General features: G+C 38.7%; 1 long non-coding RNA gene across 1 annotated transcript in view; it reads left to right on the top strand.

Annotated features, from left to right (window-relative positions):
- Positions 1 to 20,252, top strand: part of LOC309654608 — a 74,065-nt gene extending 53,813 nt beyond the window's left edge. Inside the window, exon 3 of the long non-coding RNA XR_014260331.1 lies at positions 12,651 to 20,252. This is a non-coding gene — a long non-coding RNA (uncharacterized lncRNA). The remainder of the gene's footprint in view (positions 1 to 12,650) is intronic.
- Positions 20,253 to 23,436: the final 3,184 nt, after the last annotated feature.

The raw sequence follows: 23,436 nt of genomic DNA, 5'->3' as shown, positions 1-23,436 counted from the left end.
TTGTGGTGTGTGGGCTTCTCATTGCAGTGGCTTCTCTTGTTGCGGAGCTTGGGGTCTAGGTGCGCAGGCTTCAGTAGTTGTGGCACGTGGCCTCAGTAGTTGTAGCTCACGGGTTCTAGAGCGCAGGCTTAGTAGTTGTGGTGCACGGGCTTAGTTGCTCTGCAGCATGTGGGATCTTCCCGGACCAGGGCTCAAACCCATGTCCCCTGCATTGCAGACAGATTTGTAACCACTGAGCCACCTGGGAAGTCCTCCTTCACAGGTTCTGCCTGAGAGCACATTAAAAAAAAAAAGTATAATTGACCTACAATATTATATTTGATGCAGGTGTACAACATAGTTTCAGGTGAACAGCATAATTTATATAGATTACAATAAATATTTTTAGACTGCATGCTTCAGGCAATTCCAGGGTGAAACCAGAGTTAAGCAAGAGGGCTCTCAGGTATATTTGTGGTGTGAGAGTTGAGTCCAACCTTTGGTTCAAGAAAAGGTAATAGAGTCTGTGTGGTTGGGTCAGGTCCTTGCAAACCATATTCCCCATTGCTGTAGCAGAATTAGTGGTTGACTGTGAGGCGGAAGGGCAGGTGAAAACAGGGAAGGAGAATATCACATTTTGGCCTCAAAATCTGCAAATTAGAAATTCTTTCTATGTATTTTTAAAGGGGCTGTCAGGAAATACTATTTGGTGAAATCATTTTCTATAACATAGAGTGTCCTCTCTTCTCTGCTGAACACAGTACTGGATTGGAAATTGTAGAATCCCCGGGATGAGTCATGTTCCTTTTCTAAATAAACAGGTCTTGCTGTCTCTAAGCTGAACCTGGTCACCTTTTTTGAGCAAAGGAAAGAGCAGGGATGTGAAGAAAAGGAGATAACAGTCATACCCTCTGGTAGGTGGGAATGAATAAAGCAGATGGCACAGGTGTGATGTCCGAGAGCATAACTATCTTGTATGTTAAAATAACATAAAAGGTGTATCTGTCTTCACTGCTACTAGTTTTACTTCACTCACATATTAATAAATTGATGATAATATGATGTGAAATTAGTAAAATTTTTTTACCCTACACAATTTTATTAATATTAGTGATTCATAACAACTACTTTAAGGCACGCTATGATGCTATTCAACAATTCCTGTGATAGGTGGTATTCCATTTTGTTCAGGCACAGAAACATATGACTCTCTGTTGCTGTCCTAATATTGAGCCTGTCTTGCATGTATTAAATCCAACTTTGTCATATAGCAGGTTTCTGTAGTATTACAATGAGAGCATCTATATTAAGATCACTACATCCTTTGCATAATTGATATTGGCCTATTAAATAAATCTTTATACCGAACTGGAAACTTGTCGGTACTAAAATAATAATTACCACCAACTTAAACTATAATAACAAGTTAGGAAAACAGATAAATATATATCTAAACTATTGGAAAAACACAGCTAACTAGATTTTTAAGTATATCATAGTAATTAAGTATGCTAGGTTTGTCAACAGAAAAAGGATTTGGGATTCGGTTATGATTTATTTCATAACAGAATCACCATCTTACTGACTGTAGGACTGTTATTACGTATTCCCTGATGTTTCATGTTTGCTGCTCATGATCTGATCCATGTCTCTGTGGTTTTCATCTTGAATAGGCACAGGCAGCAGATTCAACACATCCATAGGACTATTATCTCCCCTAGATCCTCCCCTGAATCTAGAGCCACCCAAAGCGTCCTTGTCTTGGTGAGCACTTTTGTGTCTTTGTAACCCTCTCTTCCATATTTCACATTTGTTTGGCTCCTTTTAGTAATCCCAACTGGTGAATGGTGAACTCTGCTGCATTGATTACTGTCTGTTTCTTACCTCTAGCCCCCTGCATTCTCTTGATTCATGACTGCAGAGTATCCAGGCTTTGTTTTTCTTTGATAATAATGGGAGAATTTCCTAATCTTGTGAGATATATGTAAATTGATATTTGCACATTGGTCAGTTTTTTGTATATTCATTCCTCTCTAAGTACTAAGTATAATTTACAAACAGTCATTTACAAGAGAGTGGCAAATAAGACAATTTTATGCTCCAAAAGAAGCAATAAATCATAGTACAACTGTGAATGCATTACTGTTTGATTATCATATAAATACCTATGTAAATATAATTTTATTAATGCTTGTAGTGGAGCTTCAGAATCTAGGCAGTGTCAAGCAGAAGCCTCTTAAATAATCTGGGGTTACAGAGGAGTCTTGAGTGTGCAAATAGGTATCTGAAATAATATATTTTCCTGGAAACAAACTCAGCCTGGAGTTGTATGAATAGCTACATGAAATGAAAGAGCATGTGAGATATACCATATATATATGGTAGTATGGTCATTTTAAAAGTATTAATTCTTCCAAACCATGAGCATGGTATATTTTTTCATCTTTCTGTGTTGCCTTCAATTTCTTTTATCAATTTCTGATAGTTTTTTGAGTATGTATCTTTTACCTGCTTAGGTATATTTATTCCTAGGTATTTTATTCTTTGTGATGTTATTGCATATGGTATAGTTTCTTTAATTTCTCTTTCTGATAGTTCATTGTCAGTGTATAGAAATGCAACAGATCTGTATATTAACTTTGTATCTTGCAACTTTTCTGAATTCATTGATGTGCTCTAGTGGTTTTTTGGTGGCATCTTTAGGATTTTCTATGTACAGTGTTATGTCATCTGCAGACAGTGACAGTTGTTCTTCTTCCTTTCCAATTTGGTTTGCTTTTATTTCTTTTTCTTGTCTGATTTGGTGTGCCTGGATTTCCAATACTATGTTGAATAAAAGTGGCAAGAGTGGGCATTCCTGTCTTGACCCAGATCTTAAGGAAATGCTTTCAGTTTTTCACCATTGAGTATGATGTTAGCTGTTGCCTTCTCCAAATGGCCTTTATTATGTTGAGGTATGTATCCTCTATACCCAGTGTCTGGAGAGCTTTTTTTTTTTTTTTTTTTTTTTATTGATTGATTGATTGGTTGCTATGTTGGGTCTTCGTTTCTGTGCTAGGGCTTTCCCTAGTTGCGGCAAGCGGGGGCCACTCTTCATCACAGTGCGCGGGCCTCTCACTATCGTGGCCTCTCTTGTTGCAGAGCACAGGCTCCAGACGCGCAGGCTCAGTAGTTGTGGCTCACGGGCCTAGTTGCTCTATGGCATGTGGGATCTTCCCAGACCAGGGCTCGAACCCGTGTCCCCTGCATTAGCAGACAGATTCTCAACCACTGCGCCACCAGGGAAGCCCCCTGGAGAGCTTTTAATCATGAATTGATGTTGAATTTTGTCAAAAGCTTTTTATGCATCTATTGAGATGATCATATGTTTTTTTTTTTATCATATGGTTTTTATTCTTCAGTTTGTTACTGTGGTTTATCACATGGATTGATATGAAGATACTGAACCATCCTTGACTCCCTGGGATTAATCCCACTTGACCATGGTGTATGATACTTTTAATATATTGTTGGACTCATTTTGCTGATATTTTTTGAGGATTTTTGCATGTATGTTCATCAGTGACATTGCCTAGTAATTTTCTTTTTTTATGTGATATTTTTGTCTGATTTTGATATCAGGATGATGCTGACCTAATCCTCTGCAATATTTTGGAATAGTTTGAGAAAGTTATGTGTTAACTTTTTTCTAAATGTTTGGTAGAATTCAACTCTGAAGCCATCTGATCGTTCACTTTTGTTTGTTGAGTTTTTGTTTTTGTTTTTGTTTTTAATTATTACTGATTCTATTTCATTACTGGCAATTGCTCTGTTCATGTTTTCTATTTCTTCTGGGTTCAGTCCTGGGAGATGGTACAATTCTAGGAATTTGTCCATTTCTTCTACTTTGTTCATTTTATCGGCATATATAGTTGTTCATATTAATTTCTTATGATCCTTTGTGTTTCTGTTGTGTCATTTGTAGCTTCTCTTTTTTCATTTCTGATGTTATTGATTTGGGCCCTCTCTGTTTTTCTCAATGAGTCTGGGTAAATGTGTATCAATTTTGTGTATCTTTTCAGAGAACCAGCCCTTAGTTTCATTGATCTTTTCTATTGAATTTTTAGTAGCTATTAAAAAAAAAATCTACTCTGATCTTTATATTTCCTATGTTTCTACCTACTTTGAGTTTTGTTTTTCTTCTTTTTCTAGTTGCTTCAGGTGTAATGTTAGGTGGTTTATTTGATATTTTTTTTTGTTTCCTGAGATGAAACTTGTATCACTGTTGGCTGTGTCCCATAGATTTTGGATCATTCAGTGTTCATTTTCATTTGTCTCCAGGTATTTTTGGAATTCCTCATTAATTTCTTCAGTGTTCCTTTCTTCTTTTTTCTCTTCCCCTGTGATGTGAGGACTATCTTTAATATTATGTTTGGATTTCTTTCAGTTGTTTTGTGTTTGTTTGTTTTGTGTGTGTTTATCTATTATTGATTTTTGGTTTATAGTTACCAGGACATTTATATGTGTGTGTGTGTATGATTATTTTAGGTTGCTGATCTCTTAATATCACATGCATATTAACAACCCTGCATTTTTGCTCTCCTTCCCTCACAAGTACTGGTTTTGATATCATATTTTATACCTACTTGTTTTGTGTGTCCCTTAACTTTATTGTGAATATAGGTGATTTTACTACTTTTTCTTTTATCCTTCCTACTAGCTGTGTACATGGTTGATTTACTACATTTACTGAATATTTGCCTTTACCAGTGAGGTTTTTCCTTTCGTAATTTTCATGTTTCAGTTGTGGTCTTTTCTTTTTCACTTAACCCCTTTAATATTTCTCATAAAGCTGGTTTGGTGATGCTGCTGAACTCTTTTAGTTATGCTTCTCTATAAAACTTTAGATCGCTCCATCAGATCTGAAGGAGAGCCTTGCTGTGTAGAGCATTTTTGGTTATAGGGTTTTTCCCTTTCATCACTTTAAATATACCATACCACTCACTCTGGTCTGCAGAGTTTATCCTGAAAAGTCAGGAGATGACCTTATGCTAGTTCCCATGTATGTAACTTGTTGCTTTTCCTTTGCTCCTTTTAATAGTCTTTCTTTATCTTCAATTTTTGCCATTTTAATTGCAATGAGTCTTGGTATGGTCCTTTTTCAGTTGATCCTGTTTGGGGCGTACTGTGTTTAGTGGACTTGAATGTCTGTTTTCTTTCCCAGGTAAGGCAATTTTTCAGCTTTTGTGTCTCCAAGTATGTTCTCTGCCTCTTTCTCTTTCCCTTTTCCTTCTGGGACCACTATAATGCAAATGTTAGTGCTCCTGATGTTGTTTCAGAGGTCTGTTAAAATGTCCTCATTTCTTTTATCCTACTTTTTGTTGTTGTTCACCTTCAGTGATTTCCAGTATTCTATCTTCCAGTTTTCTGATTCATTTCTCTATATTATTTAGTCTACATGTTTCCTTTTAGTGTATTTTTCATTTCAGTTACGTATTCCTCATCTCTGTTTGGTTGTTCTTTAAGATTCTAACTCTTTTTTTAAAAACTTCTTGCTCTGGTCGTCCATTCTTCTCCTGAGTTCTTTGATCATCTTTATAATCATTACCTTGAAGTCTTCCTTGGGTAGATTGGCTATCTCCACTTCACTTAGATCTTCTTCTTTGTTCTTATCTTGTTCCTTCATTTGGATCATGTTTCTCTGTCACCTCATTTTCTTGCTATGCTTCTGGTAGGTTAGTTACATTTACTGACCTTGGAGAAGTGGCCTTTTGTAGGAGATGTCCTATGTGTCCCAGCAGCCCACTCTCCCCTGGTCACTAGAACTATATGCTCTAGGTGTACCCTCTATGTGGGCTGCTTGGGTCCTTCTGTTGTGGTGGGCTGACTACTGTGGGTAGTCTGGTAGGCTTGGCTGCCCCCAGTCTGGTTATTTGACAGGTTCTGCCTTGTATGGAGGCTGTCAGTACTTCTTGGTGGGACAGAATTGTGAGGCAGCTGGCTGCACACAGTCCTGGGCAACACTGAATCTACTGCTGGCTCACTTGTGGGTGGAGTTGGGGTCCAGGAGATATCATGCCTAGTGACCAACCACTGGTGTATAAAGCCAAGTCCTGGGGCTATGCTGGCTTACTGGCAGGCAGAGCCAGGTCCTGGGCTCTAGATGTAGAGCCCAGGGTTCCTAGAAGTGTTGTTGGACCACTGTTCCTGACACAGCTGGCTGTGGGGTCTGGAGCATCCCAAATCCTGTGCTGGCATTCTGATGGGTAAGATCAGGACCCAGCTGAGTCCATGGCTGGTGCTGGCCTGCTGGTGTTTAGGCTGGGTCTGCAGGCTGCTGGGCTGTGGTGGTCCTAGGTCTGCTGTCTATCCACTGGTAGGTGGGGCTGGTTGTGAAGCTTGAGCAGGCTCAGTAGTGGTTGCTGCCAGGGCCCAGCCAGTCTTAGGGCTTGTTCTGGCCTGCTAGTGAGTGGGCTGGTTCCACAGGCTGCTGGGCAGTGGTATACCTGGGAATAGTGTCTGCCTGTTGGTTTGTGAAGCTGGTCCCAAGGCTAGAGCAGGTTTGCTGTTGGTTAGGCCAAGTTCCAGCGAGTCCCTGGGTGGTGACCACCTGCTGATGGGTGAGGTTGGTCCCAAGGCTAGAACAGGCTCACTTCTTGGAGGGGCTGGGGATTCTGGGGCTGGTGCCTGCCCACTGGTGGGTGGAGTTGGGAACCAGGGTCTCTGGCTGGAGGGTCCTGGGGGTCCTGGATATAGTGCCTGTGCACTGGTGTGTGGAGCATGGTCCTAGGGCTTCTAGTGGTTGGAGTCAAGTCCAGGGGCAGCTGTGGACTTGAGAGTATCTTAAGGCAGCCTGTCTGCTGGTGGATGGGGCTCTGTCCCTGCTCAGTTAGTTGCTTGGCCTGTGGCATCCTACTACTTCTGTCTATAGACTTGTGGAAATGTATGGGGCTAGGTCTTGAGGCTAATAAGCTAAAGGGAGGATTCTGAAATTATGCTTGCTAGTACCAGTGTCCACAAGGTAGAAGGAGCTCCCAAAAGTGGCTGCTGCCAGAGTCTATGTCCCTGAGGATGTCCTGTAGTTGCCTCCTGCCTCTCCAGGAGACTCTCCAAGATCAGGAGGTAGGTATGACCCAGGATCCTTTCAAATTACTGTTCTGCGCTGTGTCTCAGAGCATGTGGGATTTTGTGTGCACCCTCAAGAGTAGAGTCTCTATTTCACACAGTCCTCTGGCTCTCTGGAAAATAAGCCCTACTGGTCTTCGAAGCCCATCATTCTAGGGACTCTTCTTCCCAGCACAGGACCCTGGGCTGGGGAACCCAACGTGGGGTTCATATCCCTCACTCTCTGGGAGAACCTCAGAAATTGTAATTATTTTCCCATTTGTGGGTCACCCACCCGGGGGTATCGGTCTTGACTATACCGAGATTCCCCCCCCCCCCACCTGTCTGGTTGTGGTGTCTTCTTTATGTCCTTACCTGTAGAAGATATTTTATGATAGGTTCCAGCCTTTTCCATCAATTGCTGTTCTGTAAATAGTTGTGATTTTGGTGTGCTAGGGAGAGGAATTGAGCTCAGGGTCCTTCCATGCCATCATGTTGAACAATCTCTCTACTTCATTCTTAAATCATATTATTTTTTTAATAAATTCATTTACTTTTTTATTTTTGGCTACGTTGGGTCTTCGTTGCTGCACGTGGGTTTTCTCTAGCTGTGGCGAGCAGGGGCTACTCTTCATTGCAGTGCGAGGGCTTCTCATTGCAGTGGCTTCCCTTGCTGTGGGGCATGGGCTCTAGGCATGTGGGCTTCAGTAGTTGTGGCTCGTGGGCTCTAGAGCACAGGCTCAGTAGTTGTGGCCCACAGGCTTAGTTGCTCCACGGCATGTGGGATCTTCTCGGACCAGGGCTCGAACCCATGTCCCCTGCATTAGCAGGCGGATTCTTAACCACTGCGCCACCAGGGAAGCCCTTAAATCATATTATTTAATTTTTTCTAATATCCTGTTTGAATTGTAACAGTTTGAAATTTCTTATCACTCATGTTTACTTCTCCTGGTTTAAAAAATTGTATAGTGCGTACATTCATTTTGAAATAAAAGTTACCTGTGAATCTACCTAACTCAAAAATCAAGGACTTGACAAAAACCTTTTCTACCTGTGTTACCCTCAAACTCTGCACCACACCACCAGCCTGGGGAACATCTTGCACCCATGCTCTCCCTCTGTTTTTGGACTGTTAACGATCATGGCATCTGTGTGTGTGTTAACAAAGTAAATTTACCTATATTCCTCTTTATAGTCTTTCCAGGTTTTGTTTTGTTTTGTTTTAGGGAACAGTCCTACTATGAATGTACATTTACTGGTCTGCTGAAGTTCATATGTAAGCCTGTCAAACATATTACCAGAATTGGAATTGCTGGTATATACACTTTGATAAATTTTAGAGACAATGGTAGAATAGAAGTAAATTGTATTTCAAATCCCACAATATTCTCACACCATGAAAACCCTTCCCTTTCACATATATTTATTTGTGGTTCATCTTTATGCCCATACTATATTTCCCAGAGATGGGTAAGTATTATGTTCCTTGCTAAAATATTTACTCTCTTGTTCAAGGTCAGGCTTTTAGTGGTTCTAGCATGATCATATTTCCATTATCTTGCAAATACAAGATTTTCTCTCACACTGCCTTTTATTCTATGCTCTCCTATATTGCCCTTCTAAATCTAGTGCTGGTCTTTCTTTATGTTCTTCATCAACCTGGATAGATTATACTGTTTTCTCCATTATTCACAACGAATAGAATAGAATAGAGCACCCAGAAATAAACCTTGATATATGGACAAATGATTTTTGACAATTTGCCAAGTCCATTCAAAGTAGAAAGGACAGTCTTCAACAAATGGTGCTGGGAAGTCTTGTTGTCAACATGCAAAAGAAGGAAGATGGATGCTTACCTAACATCATATACAAAAATTAATAAAAATGTATCAAGAAACTCAACATAAGACCCAAAACAATAAAAGTCTTAGAAGAAGACATAGGACAAGAGCTTCATGATACTGGATTTGGCAGTGTTTTCTTCAATATGAAACAAAGGAATAACTAACAAAAGATAAATAAATTGCAGTACATAAATTTTTAAAAATGTATATCAAAGAAACCATAAACATAATATAATGGCAACGCATAAGATGGGAGAAAATATTTTAAAGCCATATATCTGAGAAGGGATTTCTATTCGGAATATACAGAGAACTCCTACAACTCAAAAAAAAAAAGCAAACACCCTGATTCAAAAATGGACAAAAGACTTGAATAGATATTTCTCCAAAAGAAGATGTACAAATGACAATAAGCACTTGAAAATATGCTCCATATCACTAGATACATATTTATATATTTGTGTGTATGCACACACACAAGCAGAAAACAAGAATTGGTGAGGATGTGAGGGAACTGAAACCACTGTGCTATGTCAGTGGGAATGTAGCACGATACAGCTGCTTTGCAAAACAGTATGGTGATTTTTTCTGATACTGAAAAGTAGAATTACTACATGATCCAGTAATTTTACTTTGGGGTATACCCAAAAGAATTGAAAGCAGTGTCTTGAAGAAATATTTGTACTCCACTGTTTATAGCAGTAATATTCACAGTAGCTAAAGTATGAAGGCAACCTAAGTGTTCATCCACTAGTTCCTGGATAAACAAAATGTGGTATACACATATAATAGAATATTATTCAGTCTTCAGAAGGAAAAGATCTAGGAATATGCTACAACATGGATGAAACTTGAGGAAATTTAGCTACAAAAACTCTTTTCTCTTTTTGTCTTATCTCAATATAACTTACCCAAGGTACATCAATGTTGAAACATTATCAGAGAAATGCAAATCTAAACTGCAATGAGGTATTACCTCACATCAGTCAGAATGGCCATCATCAAAAAGTCTACAAAGAAAAAATGTTAGTGAAGGGGTGGAAGGAAAGGGAACCCTGCTACGCTGCTAATGGGAATGTAAATTGATACAATCACTGTGGAGAACAGTGTGGAGGTTCCTTTAAAAACTAAAAATAGAACTACCATATGAGCCAACAATCCAACTCCTGGGCATATATCCAGAAAAAAACATAACTCAAAAAGATAAATGCACCCTAGTGTTCATTGCAGCACTATTTACAACAGCCAAGCCATGGATGCAACCTAAATGTCCATCAACAGATGAATGGATGGATAAAGAAGATGTGGTACATATATACAATGGAATATTACTCAGCCATTAAAAACAATGAAATAATGCCATTTGAAGCAACATGGATGGACCTGGAGATTATCATACTAAGTGAAGAAAGTCAGACAGAGAAAGACAAATATATGATATCACTTACATGTGGAATCTAAAAAAATGATACAAATGAGCTTATTTACAAAACAGACTCACAGACTTAGAAAACAAGTTTATGGTTACCAAAGGGGAAAGGTGTGTGTGGGGGGGAGGGATAAATTGAGAGTTTGGGATTGACATACCCACACAGATAACCAACAAGGACCTAGTGTATAGCACAGAGAACTCTGCTCAATATTCTGTAATAATCTAAACAGGTAAATAATTTGAAAAAATATATATATTACTTGGCTGTACACCTGAAACTAACACAACATTGTAAATCAACTATACTCCAATATAAAATAAAAATTAAAAAAAGAAGATGTGGTATATATGTACAATGCAATACTATTCAGCCACGAAAAAATGAAATTTTGTCATTTGTAGCGACATAGATGGACTTGGAGGGCATTATGCTAAGTGAAATAAGTCAGACAAAGAAAGTCAAATACTGTATGATATCACTTATATGTAGAATCTAAAAAATAAAACAAAACTAGTAAATATAACAAAAAAGAAGCAAACTCAGAGATATATCGAACAAACTACCAGTGAGGAGGGGGGAGGGGCAATATAGGAGTTGGGGAGTGGAAAGTACAAACAATTCGTTGTAAGATAGCTGAAAGACATATTGTACAACATACATATTGGGGAAAATAACCAATATTTTATAGTAACTGTAAATGAAAAGTAACCTTTAAAGTTGTATAAAAATTAAAAAGAAATTTTTAATAAAATTTTTTAAAGATTCAGAATTCTAAGAGAATATTTGAAAAAGTGGATATGCTTTTCTCTAATTTTTACCTTAATCAATGTGCTTTTTAAAATGTGAGAAAGTATAGGGACTTCCCTGGTGGTCCAGTGGGTAAGACTCCGCACTCCCAATGCAGGGGGCCCGGGTTTGATCCCTGGTGGGGGAACTAGATCCCACATGCATCCCACAACTAAGAAGCCCACATGCTGCAACCAAAAAAAAAAAAAAAATCCCACATGCTGCAACTAAACATGCTGCAGCGAAGATCCTGCGTGCCTCAACTAAGATCCAGTGCAGCCAAAATAAATAAATAAAAATATATAAAAAATGTGAGAAAGTATAAACACGTAAGGGGAGATGGGGAGAACAAACTGTGGCACCACAATTTATAACACACACACATAGACAAACATACAATGAATGAAAAATCTGATCTGTTAATTCAGGTATAATGTGCTTTATTACTTAACATAGATCACAACTTCCTTTGTTAATCATCAAATGTGCATTCATGGCATCATTTTCAAAGTCTTCTGTCCATTCCCAACCCAAAATGTTAATCCACCCTTCCTTGCTGCCTTTGGTTTATTTTCAAACAGATCTGTGATGTAAACAACTTTGTGCTCTGCATCTTTTGGGGTATGGAGTCTCAGCTCACCTGAGGACAGGTGGACCTGCCCTGTCCCTGGGTAGTCCTGTCTGTCAAGTGGGCCCTGAGAGGAGAGGGGGCTAAAGGACCTGAGGACAAAGGGTAGCTTTGGGAAGATTTCTAAGGGTGACCCCTCACACATCCCTAAACCCACCACATGATTTCCACAAACCAAGCAGCATCTACCATAGGCAACAACAAGACAACACCTATTCGAGGAGGAACTCGGCCCCTAGGAATCAGGCCCAGGGAACCTGCACTTTGGAAATTCTCTGAAACCTTCACACTACTCAGTGGTCTCAGGTGTGCTATGCCTGATCTCTATCTCAGTGCTACTGAATATGGGTCTGAGGGAGTAACATCTGCATGAACAAGAAAACTCGTAAAAGATGTCATTTTTTGAGCCCTACAGGAGATTCATAACTTAAGAGTGGGCCCTGCTTCCCCCCAAATTTGTATGCACTTTAAAGCTTCAGAAGAAACATTTGCTACGTGGTTCCCATGCAATTTCCCATTAGTATTACATGATGAGTATTTAGAAATAACATCACCTGTGCCCTCCCCACAGAGTCTGTCTATTGATCTGGGTGGGAGCATCCGAGTTGTTTTAACTCCAGGTGATTCTAAGGTTAGACCCGGTTTAAGCCCAAGCCCAAAGGCTACTGGTACCTGGTGATAGTTGTTTGCAGTCTTCAGTCCTTTTGCCTTTGGGGAGACATTGGTGTCTGCTCTACATGGGATTAGAAAGGGCAGGTCAGTGTAGCCAACTTACTCTGTGCTGTAGCGGAAGTTTTGGGGCATCTGTGTGAGGGGAGAGCATGTGTTGGCAGGAAAGAAAAAGCTCACAGTTCGGTCTCCATGCAGGAGCTCATTGTTCCTGAATCTCTTTTTCAGAAGGTTGCCGTTTCAGCATTTCAAGGTCCTTTAGCCTGTTGGTGTTGTGGGAAGAGGTGAAGGAGCTGTGCTGACGCCACTGAAGGCATATTTTCAAGATACCAATGTGATTCCTCAACATCATATCAATAAGAAAACGACCCAGAGCAGGAGGAAGGAGGAGGAAATGGCAGCTTCTCAGGTAACTGTCCTGTCCTGGGTCAGAGGCTCTGTCTGCTTTTCCTCCTGAAATGTCATGGATTAAGAACCTACAAATCTTTTTTTTTTTTTTAATTTTATTTATTTATTTATTTATTTATGGCTGTGTTGTGTCTTCGTTTCTGTGCGAGGGCCCCCTCCAGTTGCGGCAAGCGGGGGCCACCCTTCATCGCGGTGCGCGGGCCTCTCACTATAGCGGCCTCTCGTTGTGGAGCACAGGCTCCAGACGCGCAGGCTCAGCAATTGTGGCTCACGGGCCTAGTTGCTCCGTGGCATATGGGATCCTCCCAGACCAGGTCTCGAACCCGTGTCCCCTGCATTGGCAGGCAGACTCTCAACCACTGTGCCACCAGGGAAGCCCAAGAACCTACAAATCTTTAACTCTCTACTTCTTATGTGCCTAGCAAGGTCATTTTCAACTACTTACTTTTTTCCTTCTTGTGATAGTCAAAGTCAGCACTTTAGAATACTTCTACCCTGTGTTCCAGAGCCTTTTCCCCATTGTCTGCAGCCAGGCTCCCTGTAGAGCGTGGAGAATGACACTCAACTATTGAAATGATTCCCTTTGTGAAAGATCTACATGGGAAGGCATTAATATCCAAAATTCCCTATGGGATAATTTTGGATGTTGAGCTATTAGTGAATAAGGGGAAAGTGAAATGATTAATGTACATCTGAATGCAACAACTTATCACACCAGGATTAAGAAAATGCACTTTTCTTTTTTTAAATTTTTTAAAATTTATTTATTTATTTATTTTTGGCTGCGTTGGGTCTTCGTTGCTGCCCGCGGGCTTTCTTTAGTTGCGGTGAGCGGGGGCTACTCTTTGTTGCGGTGTGTGGGCTTCTCGTTGCAGTGGCTTCTCTTGTTGCAGAGCACGGGCTCTAGGCACACAGGCTTCAGTAGTTGCAGCACGCAGGCTCAGTAGTTGTGGCTCGCAGGCTCCAGAGCACAGGCTCAGTAGTTGTGGCACATGGGCTTAGTTGCTCTGTGCATGTGGGATCTTCCCAGACCAGGGCTCAAACCCGTGTCCCCTGCATTGGCAGGTGGATTCTTAACCACTGCACCACCAGGGAAGTCCCAGAAAATGCACTTTTAAATGGGATGGCATTAGTGATCTAGATAACACAAAGTTCTGAAAAAAAAAAAAGTAATTAGGAGAGACTTGCTCTCTATATTTATAAGAAAGACTTACTATTTAAATACACAATTAGAGTCAGGGAACATGAGAAGTATATGTGGACTGAAATTTGCATAAACTTACATTTTTTTCATGATAGTTTCAGATGATTTTCTTACGTATTTTCACCGAGAATACCACAGCAGTGATAATGTCTTGCCTGCTTCCGTCACCTGATAATCATTTGTCCCAATACACCTGATGTTCACTGGTTTAGGTGCTTTCTGCAGATTCCTCCATGATGTTCAAATATTTCTTTTATCTTTAATAAGGGTTTTGTGTGATTCACTGAGAAATGTGCATAAACCATCACAGTAAATCTGGAAATTCCCATTTCTTCTTAGTTTTCCTTTGTTTGTAGTTTGTTTTTGAAAAATGAACATTTTCACCTTTCTTTATTAAAGACATTGGCTTTACAAGTGGAAGTTGTAATCAGTCAAGACTTGTTCTTCTAAGTTTCCATTATACTCCACACTCATCTAACAGACATACTCTTCTTTATCACTTCTTTGTATTTTCAAAAAAGTTTACAAGAATCATACTGTTAATGTATGCTCAGTTGTGTTAAATTTCTGAAATATAGCTCAACTCAAATGATAAATATTTTCTATGAAATCAGGGATTCAGAACCAGTAGCTCTACCTTATTTTATATCATTGTGTGTGTCTCCCCTAGTGTATTTATAAAATACAAATTTTTGCTGGGAGGTTTTTGAGAACTGATTCAATCTCCTTAATAGTAATTTGGCCTGTTCAGATTGTTTTATTTCTTCATGATTCAGTCTTTTTATTTTTTATTTTTAAATTTTTTCTTTAGCCCATTGATTCTTTAGGATCGTGTTGTTTAATTTCCACATACTTGTAAATTTTCCAGATTCTTCCTGTTGTTCATTTCTGGTTTCTTACCATTGTAGTTGAAAAAATACTTAGTATGATATCAGTCTTCTTAAATTTGCTAAGACTTGTTTAGTGACCCATCACATGATCTGTCCTACAGAATGTTCAATGTGCACTGGAGAAGAATATGTATTCCGCCCCTGTTTGATGGACTGCTCTGTTTTTGTCTGTTAAGTCCATTTGGTCTAATGTATAATTCAAGTTCAGTACTTCCTCATTGATTTTCTTTCTGGATTCATTGTTCAAAGTTGGGTATGAAAGATCCCTACAATTTTTTTTTTGTATTGTCTATTTCTATCTTCAAATCTGTATTTGCTTAACATGAGTCCTCCACTGTTAAGGCATATTTATTTATGATTGTATTCTTGATGAATTGACAATGTTATCATTATATAATGACCTTATTTTTGTTGTTGTTGCAGCTTTTGGCTGATTTTTATTTTTGTCTTGTGTAACTGTAGCTACCTCTGCTTTCTTTTGGTTTCCACTTGTGTGGAATATCTTGTTCCAGTGCTTCATTTTGAGCCTATTTGTGTTTTTAACATTGAAGTGAGTCTCTGATAGGCTGCTTATAGTTTGATCATGAATTTTTATCTGTCTAGCCACTCTCTGACTTTTGACTAAAGAATTTAATATATTTATGTTTATAGTAATTATTGGTAGGTAAGGACTAACCAATGCCATCTTATTGTTTTCTGGATGTTTTGTTGTTTCTTGTTCCTTTCTTCCTCTTCTGCTTTTTTTGTGAATTAGTGATATTGTGTAGTGGTATATTATGATTTCCTTCTCTTTTTATTTTCTAAATCTACTCTAGGCTTTTGCTTTGTGGTTCCATGAGGCTCACAGAAAACATCTTATAGATATAACACTCTATTTTATGTTGATAACAATTTAACTTCCATCACATACAAAAAATCTACTCTTTTACTCCCCTCCATAAAATTTTGTGGAGTTTAGCTCTTTGTATATTGTTTGTACATTAAAATGATTATAGCTGCAGTTATTTTAATCATCACATACTTTAACCTTTATACTAAAGTTAACTGGTTAACACACCACCATATCACACTATTTTAGTACTCCTACCTTAACTATATACTTATGTTTACAAGTCTATTGTGTATTCTCATATGTTTTCATGGTACTATTTAGTTTTATTTTAGCTTGAGAAACTCTTTTAGAATTTCTTTTAAGACAGATCTAGTGATGATGCACTCTCAGCTTTTTTTTTTTTTTTGAAAGAGTTTTTAATCTCTCCATTTAAGAGGGACAGCTATGATGGAGACGATTATCTTGGTTGACTTTTTTTTTTTTAATTGAACAATTTGAATCTATTATCCCACTCTCTCCTGACCTGTGAGGTTTCTGTTGCGAAATCAGTGGATAACCTTATGAGGGTTCTCTTGTAAGTTATAAGTTCCTCTCCTCCTGCTGCTTTTAAGATTCTTTGTTTTTGATAGTTGACAGTTTTACTCTAATGTGTTTTGGAGAAGACAGTTTTTTGAGTTGAGTTTGGTGCCTATGAGCTTCATGAACTTGGATATCCAAATCTCTCCCCTGATTTGGAAAGTTCTCAGCCACTATTTCTTTAAAGAAGCTTTCTGTCTCTATTTTTTCCTTCTAAGTCTCCGTAATTCACAGAATATTTCTTTTGATTTTATCCTATAGATCACATAGTTATTCTTCACTCTTTTTCTCTTTGTTCTCCTCTGAGTGGATATTTTCAACTTACTGTCTTCTAACTCACAGAAAATTTCTTCTGCTTGACCTGTTTTGATATTGATGATACTTTTTAGCATTTCTTTTTTTCCTTACAATATATTTAACATATAATATTTGAATTTAAGGTGTACAACATGGTGATTTGATACATTTACGTATTATACTATGATTGCCATTGTAGCAGTAGTTATCATTACTATTTCTTTATTGTGTTTAGAAAAATTAAGTTCTAGTCTCTTAGCAAGTTTGATGATTATAATAAAATACCACTGTCTAGATTCTCTATACTGTGCATCAGATCTTTAGGAATTATTTACTATTAGTTAAAAGTTTGTACCCTTAAATAACATCTCTCCTATTCCCCACATCCCAGCCCCTGGCAACCAACATTCTACTGGTTGTTTTTGTGAGTTTGGCGCTTTTTTTTTTATTTTACAAATAGATGATATCACATAGTATTTTTCATTCTCTTTTTGACTTATCTCAACATAACTTACCCAAGGTACTCAATGTTGAAAATGGTAGAATTTTCTTCTTTCTAATGACTGATAATATTCATTGTATGTAAATATAAATATATAAATATAAATATCACATCTGTCTTATCCATTCATCAGTTGATAGGAATTTAGGTTGATTCCATATCTTGGCTATTGTGGATAATGCTGCAGTAAATATGGAGGTGCATGTATCTTTTCAAGTTAGTGCTTTTATTTTCTTTGGATAAATACCCAGAAGTGGAATTGCTGGATCATATAGTATATGTATTTTTAAAGTTTTGAGAAACCTTCATATTGTTTTACTTAGTTTATATCCCCACTAACAGTTCACAAGTGTTTCCCTTTTGTCCACATCCTCACCAACACTCATTATCTCTTGTTATTTAATGATAACCATTCTAACCGGTGCAAGATAATATCGTGTTGTGGTTTTGATTTGCATTGTTCTTTTTTTTTTTAAACAGATTTTTTTTTAATTAATTAATTTATTTTTATTTATGGCTGTGTTGGGTCTTCGTTTCTGTGCGAGGGCTTTCTCTAGTTGCGGCAAGCGGGGCCACTCTTCATCGCGGTGTGCAGTCCTCTCACTATCGTGGCCTCTCTTGTTGCGGAGCACAGGCTCCAGACGCGCAGGCTCAGTAGTTGTGGTTCACGGACCCAGTTGCTCTGCGGCATGTGGGATCTTCCCAGACCAGGGCTTGAACCCGTGTCCCCTGCATTGGCAGGCAGATTCTCAACCACTGCGCCACCAGGGAAGCCCCATTGATAGGGTTTTGATATGAGTCTGCAAGCAATTGATTTGTTATGGTCTCTGTGCAGTCAAACCTCTCTGCTAATGATAATCCGTATTTGCAGCCGCTCCCCAGTGCTAGCATCACTGCTTCAGCTCCACCTCAGATCATGAGGCATTAGATTCTCATAAGAAGCATGCAACCTAGATTCCTCACATGCTCAGTTCACAGTAGGGTTCACGTTCCTATGGAATCTAATGCTGCGAATGATCTGAAAGGAGGCAGAGCTCAGGTGGTAATGTGAGTGATCGGGAGCTGCTGTAAATACAGATGAAGCTTCTCTTGCTTGCCCACCACTCACCTCCTGCTGTGTGGCCCAGTTCCTAACAGGCCACGGACCAGTACCAGTCCATGGTCCGGGGGCTGGGGACGCCTGTTTTACATTTCCACTGTTTCTTTTTCCCCTCTGGTTCTGTCTACCTTTATAATGGGTGGTTTACCATGTTGGTATGCTCTGTTTCCTTTTTTAGTGTTTGTGATTCTACTAAAAATATTTGCTTTGGGGTTACCATGAGGCATACATAAAATAACTCATAGTTAAAACAGTCCGTTTTATGTTGCTAGAAACTTATCTTTGTAGGCCTGTAAATGTTCCATTTTTAATTCTCCTTTTATATTTTTAATGTCACAATACACTTCATTTTATTCTGCATATTTTTAAAAAAGCTATTGTAGCTATAGACTTTTCTATTGCATTTTTCATTTCATCCCCAGAATGTTTTTGGTTCCTTTTTTTTTTTTTTACAGTTTTTGTCCATTTTTGTTTTCTTCATGTTTTTTCTGATTTCACTGAATTGTCTTTCAATCTTTCGTTGTAGCTCACTGAGGTTTCTTATAAATAACAGTGTTTTTGAATTATTTATTAGGTAGATTGCAGATTTCAAAGTCTTTGGGATTAATAACTGGAAGACTCTGTAATCCTTTAGTTGTGTTAGGTTACTTTGAGTTTTAAAAAAAAAATGTTCCTGGCGTTTTGTGCTTCTGTCTTCACTTTTGAAGTAGCAGCCACCTACTCCAGTGTTTGCTAATTGTCTTCAGGAGAAAAACACCTTCTGTTGGCCCTCTAGACATAGAGTGTCTGAGGCTTTCTCAGACCTTCTATGTATAAAAGTGTTTCATGCTTCTTATTTCATCTTTTGGCAGAATTCTTGAGCTTATATGCTCTATTTTTATCTAGCAACACAATAGGCTGGGGGCTGATGATAGAGTCCCTTTTCTTCTCCTAAGGGTGGTGCTAATGCAGAAATTTATGATCTGTCTCTGGCCTGCAGATGTGAGCCAGCTTCCTTTGTGTGTTATCAAGCTGTCAGCCAAAGCCTTCCCTCACTGCCTTGGTTGTGAGCACCAAGTAAAGTAGCCACAGTGTGGATAAACTAGCCACGGTGTGGATATTTGTATAATGTGTTAAGAGCACTGAGGGTGCCCACTGGCCAGCTGGGAGGATCCATGTGTAAGGCATCCCTATTCGCTCATGGATGGGCTTCTTGATGGAGTCTGTGATACAGCAGGTAGAATCTGCACCACATCAATTTCTTCTAAGAATCCTATCTGCTACCTCTTCCCACCCCAGTCATTCATCTCATAATTCAGCACTCTGAATGGGGCAAGAAATCAATGGGCCTTTTTGGCAACATCCCACACAGTTGGAGAAGCTACGTGTTAATTCACATGCTCTCACTTGCCCCTGCAGGGGAAATCATGGGCCAGGAAGAGCCCTCTTGGCCTTTAGTTGTTCAGTCTTCGGGGAGGCTTGATGTTCGTCAAGTGAAACCATTCCTTTTACTTTGTTCAATTCATGCAAACTCATACGTATTTTTTTTTTTTTGCCCCAACATTATGCCAGTACTTCTCTACAAGAAACCTGAATATCCACAAAAGCTCTTTCGTTCTTAAGTGATGGATTAAAACAGGATTTTCCAGGTACCCCCAGGCTGTAGCCAAGAGGGTATGGAGCCAGTTAACAGATGACTGCAATGTCCAGAGCTGGGACTGAGGTCGCTATGCCTAATACCCTGTGCACAGGTGGGTGAGACTCCTCCTGTTCCCCTTGACATATTTTGCTGGATCCCACAGCTCCCACAAAGACACTTTGGTCTGTGAATGAAGCCAAGTTGTTATTAAAGGGGGGGTATGATGAAACACATCTTATTCAATCATAATGCTGATGTAACTCCTCACAGAAGTATATTCAAGTCAAAGTGAGTAACTCAACCTGAGCTTCTTTTACTTTGCTTTTATCTTTTTTCACTCATCTTGAAGCCTCAACCATGAGGCCACCTGGAGTCTCCCATTCTTCATTTATTAAGGGAAGAAGTCCTAGAGAGAGAGAGAGAGAGACAATTCCAAGTGACTGATAGATTCTCACATGGAAAAATGATTAGGTCCTTTGTCCCTCCTAATAGAACCCCACTCTCTATAAAACCTCCCACACTTTCTTGACCCAGGTCAGAGTTTCTTCCCATGCTGTAAAAAGACAAGAAGAAATCAGGGAGCTGTTACCCTTTTTCTTCACCTCCAGTTCTCTTTGCTTTACATCATTATTACTTGGAAAACATTTAAAAATTCCCATGTCCAGAACTTAAAAGGATTCAGTAAATTAGTATTTCTGGGCATCATTACTTTTAAAAGATCACCAGCTTATTCAAAATGCTATCAAATTGAGAATAAGTACACCTGCCCTACTTAGTTAAAAAAAAAAAGTGCATGTGAGTCACATGAAAATACTGTTAAAACGCACTTTCTGACCAGGAGGCCTAGAAGACTGAAATCTGAACACAATTCAGGGACAGAGACTACACTGAGACTACTAAGGTCCTCTTTACACTCATGTAAATAAAACTTGCTAACAAGAAAAAAAACTTATTAGAGATGATTGGAAGTGAGGATATTTGTACAATATAACACATTGGGAGGATCTCATTATCATGAAGAAACTAACCAAATATCATTTCAAGTGATTTTTAATAAACAAAACATGTAAAATGAAGACAATATCCTCCATTATGGTTATCAGTACAACTTTCTCTCAGAGACAAAAATTCTAGTTTCAGTAAAGGCTCAGCTTAAAAAGTACAGACCTTTTCATCCCCAGAAGTGTCTATTTTATCCAGAGTTTCCCAAATTCCAGTCACTTGCACAATGAATACAAATAATTTTTAATTATTTTCCTACTGACATAGTTCTGTATTTTACAGTGTGTTGACTCAGTTTCTTATTAATTTACTAATATTTTCCTTTCAGTTTTATTGAGATATAATTGACATATAATACCATAGAAGTTGGAGCTATACAGCATAATGACTTACATACTGTGAAAGGATTAGCAAACAATTAAAAAATTTTCTAATTTACTAAATACTTTATATGACAGTTTGGTAATCTCCTTTTAAAACATAAGTTAGGGCTTCCCTGGTGGCACAGTGGTTAAGAATCCGCCTGCCAAAGAAGGGGACATGGGTTCCAGCCCTGGTCTGGGAAGATCCCACATGCAGCGGAGCAACTAAGCCCGTGCACCACGACTACTGAGCCTGCTCTCTAGAGCCCACGAGCCACAGCTACTAAGCCCACGTGCCACAACTGCTGAAGCCCACGCGCTTACAGCCCATGCTCCACAACAAGAGAAGCCACCACAATGAGAAGCCCATGCACAGCAATGAAGAGTAACCCCTGCTCACCCCAACTAGAGAAAGCCCACATGCAGCAATGAAGACCCAATGCAGCCAAAAATAAATAAATTAAAATAAATTTTTTAAAAAACATAAGTTAAATTTACATAATTCATAACATTACATGAAATTGGCTGTGAGACCCTCAGATGGTGGGGGTTGGAGGACAATGCAGGCCTGGATTGTGCTCAGGTGAGGTGAGGTGAGTTGAGTAGAGGCTGGGGGGTCAATGCTTAGCATTGGGCCAGACTTCCTCATGGTCATTTGGTGTGCCTGTTTGTATCCAAGTCCAGTTGTACTGGGAAGAGGATGGAGACTATGGACAACTCGACAGGTCAGGTCTCTGAGTATCCTCAGAGGATAAAAAGGACCTGAGTCTTACTTTTTTGGAAGGTAGGGTGGGGGGGTGGGTAGCTTCTAGCAAGTCTGGATGGAGAGCTGGGCAGATCTCTTGCCCAGTGCCTGAGTTTGGAGTCCTGGCCAAATTTATGTTTGACAAGCTATGGTCTGGGCATTGAGTCTACTTTAAGACACTTGAGTTATGCCTTGTGGTTGAGGACACGGTCCAGACCAAATGTCTTGGTGGCAAGCTGAGAAACTACAACTGATACCACAGAAATAACAACAATTAAAAAAAAAATATATATATATATATATATACATATATATATAAAAATACTATGAACAATTATATGGCAACAAATTGGACAACCTAGAAGAAATGGGTAAGTTTCTAGAAACACAGAGCCCACCAAAACTGAATCAAGAAGAAATAGACAATTTGAACAGATCTATCAATAGAAGTGAAATAGAATCTGTAAATTAAAAAATTCCCTGCCAACAAAAGTCCAGGACCAGATGGCTTCACAGGCAAATTCTACCAAACATACAAAAAAGAACTTATACCAATTGTTTTCAACCTCTTCCAAAAGGTTGAACAGGAAGGAATACTCCCAAAGACATTCTATGAAGCCACCATCACCCTGATCCCAAAACCAGACAAAGATGCTACCAAAAAAAAAAAATTACAGGCCAATATCTCTGATGAATATAGAAGCAAAAACTATCAATAAAATATTAGCAAACTGAATCAAATAACACATAAACAAATCATACCATGACCACACTGGATTTATCTAAGGGTCAAAAGGATGATTCAACATACACAAATCAATGTGATACACCATATCAACAACAACAAAAAAAGACAAGATCCACATGATCATCTAAAGAGATGCAGAAAAAGCATTTCCTAAAATTCAACATCCATTCATGATAAAAACCCTTGTGAAAGTGGGCATAAAGGGAACATATCCCAACATAATAAAAGCTATTTATGACAAACCCACAGCCAAAATACTACTCAATAGTAAAAAGCAGAAAGCCTTACCACTAAAATCTGGAACAAGACAAGGATGCCCAGTCTCACCACAGCAATAAGACAAGAGAAAGAAAAGGTATCCAGATTGGAAGAGAAGAGGTAAAATTTTCATTATATGCAGATGACATAGTACTATATATAGAAAACTCTAAAGACTCCATAAAAAAACTAGAACTGATAAACAAATTCAGGAAGGTAGCAGGATACAAGATTAACATACAGAAATCGGTTTCATTTGTTTACAATGAAATATCAAAAAAGGAATGTAAACAAACAATTCCTTTTAAAATCACATCAAAAAATAAAATACTTAGGTGTAAACCTCACCAAGTAGGTGAAAGACATATATGCTGAGAACTACAAAATATTAATAAAGGAAATTGAAGATGATTCAAAGAAAGGGATATTCGATGCTCTTGGATTGGAAGAATTAATATTGTTAAAATGGCCAT

Source organism: Balaenoptera physalus (genome assembly GCF_965194825.1).
Source record: "Balaenoptera physalus genome assembly, chromosome: 2".
NCBI lineage: Eukaryota > Metazoa > Chordata > Mammalia > Artiodactyla > Balaenopteridae > Balaenoptera > Balaenoptera physalus.
This window is presented reverse-complemented; position numbering and strand designations above follow the sequence as displayed.